Genomic DNA, 6305 nt, shown 5'->3' with positions numbered 1-6305 from the left:
CGCCCAGCAGTGAAGCCGGCAGAACCAGGGATACAGAGACCTCGCGATCTCACCGCTGGACAAGCCCAAGGTAAGTGAACTTCAAAGGGGGGGTTAGAAAGTTAGGAGGGGGTTAGAGAGTCAGAAGAGGTAGATAGGAAGTGAGAAGGGATAGTTGGGAGGGAGATGGGGGTAGATGGGATACATTGGGAGGGAGAGGGGATAGTTAGGATTGATTGGGAGGGAGAGGGGGTAGATAGGATAGATTGGGAGGGAGAGGGGGTACATAGGATAGATTGGGAGGGAGAGGGGGGTACATAGGATAGATTGGGAGAGGGGGGTACATAGGATAGATTGGGAGGGAGAGGGAGTAAATAGGATAGATTGGGAGGCAGATGTGGTAGATAGGGAGGCAGATGTGGTAGATAGGATAGATTGGGAGGGAGAGGGGGGTAGATAGGATAGATTGGGAGGGAGAGGGGGGTAGATAGGATAGATTGGGAGGGAGAGGGGGGTAGATAGGATAGATTGGGAGGGAGAGGGGGGTAGATAGGATAGATTGGGAGGGAGAGGTCTTTATGGGACAAAAACGGCGTACGTTCAGCTGTTTGGGGACAAAGTTGACATAATGTGTAACTTAGGTGCTGGTCAGGTTCTATGTGGGCAGTGTGGACACCAGGGCTGGCTTTGGGGTGTGTGACCAGTGATCTATGCCTGTAATTTAGGGGGTTTTATCTATACCTTTAATGCAGAGTTTATATGTAATTTCCAATTGATTTATATCTGCAAAGCTGGGTTTTGTGTCATTCTGTTCATCTGTATCGACTATATTTTCATACATTATTAATGTTTACCTGCAAATATAGGATTTGCATGTCTTATTCAGTTGATCAATACCTGGAGTGCTGTTTTCATGTGTTGATTATTTGATCTAAACCTTCAGTGCTGAGTGTACATGTGATTTCCAGTTGATATATACCTGCAATGCTGGGTTTGTGTGTTCTGTTGGTTTATACCTGCAATGCTATGTTTCCATACATTATTTATGTATACCTGCAAATACAAGTTTTTTTTAATCTCATTGAGTTGCATGTGCTGTTTCCATGTTGTTTGATCTATACCTGAACTACAGGGTGTAAGTAAAAGAGCGCTATGGTTTAGTGAATGAGGGGACAAAGGGACTCTGGGGATGATTACAGGGGAGAGGACCTCTCAATGTCACGGTGCAGGACTGACTCTCACTGTCTTCCCCTGATCTGCAGTCAGTGTGGGAAATATTTTTTTTTTTAGTACGGTAGCAGAAGGAGTGATTGCATGCAAGGAAGCGTTGAGCGGGGCCCAAGGAAATGCTTGGGTAGGGTCCAATTTTTTCACTATAAAATATATTGGCAGCAGGGTCTAATATTTATATATATATTTGCAGCAGGGGCAAATATTTATATATGTTTTGGCAGCAGGGGCTAATATTTATTTATATACTGGAAACAGGGTCTAATATTAATATATATTGGCTGCAGGGGCTAATATTAATATATATAGGAAGCAGGGACTAATACTATATATATCAGCAGCAGGGTCCAATATTAATATATATCAGCAGCAGGGGCTAATATTAATATATATCGACAGCAAGGGCTAATATATATTGGCAGCAGGAGCTAATATATATTGGCAGCAGGAGCTAATATTAACATATATTGGCAGCAGGGGCTAATATTAATATTTATTGGCAGCAGGGTCTAGTATTTATATTCATATTGGCAGCAGGGTCTAGTATTTATATATATATATATATATATATATATATATATATCGGCAGCAGGGGCTAATATTAATATATATTGGCTGCAGGGGCTAATTTTATATATATTGGCTGCAGGGACTAATAATATATATTGTCAGTAGGGGCTAATATTAATATATACTGGTAGCAGGGTCAAATATTAAGATATATCGGCAGCAGGGTATAATTTTTATGTATATGGGCAGCAGGGTATAATATAAGTATATATCTGCAGCAGGGGCTAATATCAATATATATCCGCAGCAGGGGTTAATATTAATATATATCAGAAGCAGGGTGTAATATTTCTATATATCGGCAGCAGGTTCTAATATTTATATATATCGTCAGCAGGGGCTAATATTAAAGAATGAGAAATAACTGCCAGTTTAGCTGTTATTTTGAAATCATATTTCAATCACGGTCTTTACTTCAAAGAGATAAATACATATTATGTAGTTAAAAATGCACGTCTAACGTGTGTGTATATATATATATATATATATATATACATACATAGTGTATATGTACCGTTTTTTTATTTGCCCCCCTACTTTGGTCCCTGGCCCCCCATGTGCCCCCCCTAAATAAGAAAGCTGGAGACGCCACTGGTGACAGCATAAGCAATTGGTTTCATTCAAGAGCCAGCATTCCAAGAGAAACATGCTACTTGGATTCCAAGCAATTGTGACATCATGACCCCTGTGACATTGTAAACAATATGTCACACTGCAGCTACTGCTCTCATTTAAGAGCTGTTGCTCGAAGAGAAACATATCCTGTGATGCCTCTTTTCATCATTCTTTTAGTTAAATCAAAAAAACAATATTAAACAATAAGTTCACTTTGTTCTTTCTGCTGTAAGGAATTTCTTTCCCGTGCTGCAGAAATGATTTTGCTACATGCGGAATCTCTACTCCAACTACGTGTATGTCTAATAAATGAAAACATCCATTCTGTCTTTCCACCAACATCTACACTACTTGTATGCTGATAGGTGGTCTTCTAAATGGTTGGTGGCTTTTATAGCAGAAGATGTCAAGAAGATAAGACATTAGACCCTGCTTGGAGGTTTCCGTCCCTGGAGAGATTTCAAATGACTTGATCATTCTAGATCAGCTGTTTGATTTTCTTTATCAGTTTTCCATGTCCAAGTCACATACAGATGGTAAAAAAAAATACTTAAATATATCCCCAGAAAATCATTTGGAAAACACCTTGTATGTCTTTTACTTTCACTTTCACCCATCGTACAACTTCCCTGCAATCTTTTCTTATCTGTAAACTCTGTTGATAGACTTATTCTGCCAACTCAATTACTGCAACCTGTAGATGTAACCACAAAGTCAATACTTATTTAAAGATGATTTTAATAAGTTAAAACATCCATTCTATTTTTCCACCAACTTCTAAACTACATCTATTATGTGATGTGGTTTTCTAAACGGTTGCTGTTATAGCAGAAGACGTACAGAAGATAAGGCCCTTGACCCTGCTTGGAGGTTTCTATTTCTACAGAAATTTTAAATGACTCAATCATTCTAGATCAGTTTTTTTTTTATTCCATTGTCTTTTCAGTTTTATGTGTTCCATGTGACAGCATGAGGTTAAAAATGTTCTCAAATATAGCCCCAAAAAATCACATGTAACGCCAGTTGTATGACTTTTACATTGAGACAATTCACTCTCACTCATCATTCAACCTCCCTGCAATCTTTTCTTACAGATAAACTCTGTTGAAATACTTAAACACTTGCTAATTTTCTGACAGACCAATGTTACCTTTAAGGCATACAAAATATATATTTTGAAAAGATTTTTCATATCCAGGTTGAAGCTGTTGTAAATTTTACCCATATATGACTGTAAATACTTAACTCTGTTCCACTTTATGCAAACCGTAATATTGTTCTCAAAACAAACCTTTTATTGAAAAGTGAATTGTTAAAGGACGGTCAGTAATGAGCACTGTCAGTTGTGAATCCTTAAAAGTTGTGTGTCTGCACTGCCCATTCCAAGCAATTGTGACATCATGACCCCTCTGATATTGTAAACAATATGTCACACTGCAGCTACTGCTCTCATTTAAGAGCTGGTTCTAAAAGGGGAAACATATCCTGTGATGCCTCGTTTCATCACTTTTTTAGTTAAATAAAAAAGCACTCAGAGCCTTAAACAAGTTCACTCCATTCTTTTTGCTCTAAGGAATTTTCTTTCTGTGCTGCAGAAATCATTTTGCTACATGCTGAATCTCCGCTCCAACCATGTCTATGAATTGAAAACATCCATTCTGTCTTTCCACCAACATCTATGCTACCTATATGCTGAGATGTGGTCTTCTAAATGGTTGGTGGCCTTTATAACAGAAGATGTCCAGAAGAAGAGACACTCGACCCTGCTTGAAGGTTTCCATACCTTGTATGGTTTTTACATTCAGATACTTCACTTTCACCCATCAGACAGCTTCCCAGCAATGTTTTCTTATGGGTAAAGTCTGTTGAAATACTTAAACACCTGATAATTTTCTGAAACACACCAATGTTACCTTTAAGACATAAAAAATACTTATTTTAACAAGATCTTCGATATACAGGTTGATGTTTTTGTAAATCTTACCCATATGTGAGTGTACATACTTAGCTCTGTTCCACTTAATGCAAACCGTAATATTGTTGTAAAAACAAAGCTTTTATTGAAAAGTGAATGGTTAAAGGATGGTCAGTAATGACCATGGTCAGTTTTGAATGCTTAAAAGTAGTGTGTCTGCACTGCACTGCCCATTCCAAGGAAATTTGCCATCATAACCATTGTGACAGCATAAGCATTTGTTTTTATTCAAGAGAAACATGCTCCTTGGATACCAAGCAATTATGACATCATGCCCTCTGTGACATTGTAAACAATATGTCACACTGCAGCTACTGCTCTCATTTAAGAGCTGGTGCTCAATGAGGAAACATATCCTGTGATGCCTCGTTTCATCACTTTTTTACTTAAATAAAAAACACTCAGTCTTAAACACCAAGTTCACTCCATTCTTTCTGGTGTAATTTTTTTTCCATGCTGCAGAAATCATTTTGCTACATGCTGAATCTCCGCTCCAACCATGTCTTTCCACCAACATCTATGCTACCTGTATGCTGGGATGTGGCCTTCTAGATGGTTGATGGGTTTTATAGCAGAAGATGTCCAGAAGATAAGACAGAAGTCTCTTCTTGGAGGTTTCCATTCCTGGAGAGATTTCAAATCACTTGATCATTCCTTATCAGCTGTTTGATTTTTTTATCAGTTTTCTGTGTCCAAGTAACACACAGATAGTAAAAAAATACTCAAATAGAGCCCCAGAAAACCAATTGGAAAGCAACTTGTATGGCTTTTACATTCAGATACCTCACTTTCACCTACTGTACAACTTCCCAGTTTTCCTGATAGGCTTATTCTAATGCCAACTCAACTAATGCAACCTGCAAACGTTCCCCTCCTTTTCTTGAAACACAAAGACTGTAAAACATTAAACTCATCAGTTGCAGGATCTATGTGGAACAATAAAAGACCCAAAAATACACGATACCCTCCCTAGACGAATCAAGGAATCTCACATCTTTACTACACACTCCAATAGGACAGCTCACAAATGAAATGCATTCAAACCCCTTACTGATTATCACTGATTATTGGTAACTAACAAGATCAAAACTGTCCCTCTCTTCCCATTAATCCTACGTTCCAGGAGGGCCAAGACACTAATCCTTTTCTGCAATGATCACGTATGAACGTTAAAGATATAACACCATTCCTGAATTGCAAAGCTAAATCTATCTGGTCTTTAACCGAAATACAACAAAAACTCCCTGATCTTCCTGTGCTATACTTAACCTACCATCAAGTCAGGCACTTCATCCACACCCAGATTCAAGCACTCACATACAGTGACTGGTCCAATCCCCTAGACAACCTAATAGAGAATGCCCCGATGTGGGATATTCTATTTGAATTATTTGCATACAACAGGTCTCAAAAATTAGCTGGTGCACTTCCAAAATCTAACAATCGCAGACATACTAAAGGCATACACACAAATGAGACTCTGTTTCTGCCTAGATACATAGAGAAATGTTTTGCAAGATTATGCACAGAGTCTGCATCTCACCCACCTGTAGCCACAAGATGGGCTGGACACCTTCAGACAAATGCCCTAAAAAGACCCTATGGCACTTTCCCACATACAAACCCTCTGGAGACAGGTACAAAGATATGCAATGTCCACCCTTAGAATCCCACTGAACCTAAGCCCTGAATACGCCTGGTTCGGAATTCTCACGAACACTGGAAGGGCACAGTTGTAACGCATTTTAGGGGCAGTTGCACTAAAAAAACATTCTCCGTCACCGGATTGAGCCAACACCACCACCACCACCAATACCCCTTTTCCACACAATTTTTTTTATTTAGAATGTTGTGGCGGACAACACAAAAAAAACAGATGAGACACACACTGTGGCAAGAAAATATTAATCCCCTTCCACCACACACAAGTAAAGCA

Source organism: Sceloporus occidentalis, unplaced genomic scaffold (assembly GCF_023333645.1).
Source record: "Sceloporus occidentalis isolate IW3139 unplaced genomic scaffold, rSceOcc1.0.p SCAF_53, whole genome shotgun sequence".
Classification (NCBI taxonomy): Eukaryota; Metazoa; Chordata; class Lepidosauria; order Squamata; family Phrynosomatidae; genus Sceloporus; species Sceloporus occidentalis.
This window is presented reverse-complemented; position numbering follows the sequence as displayed.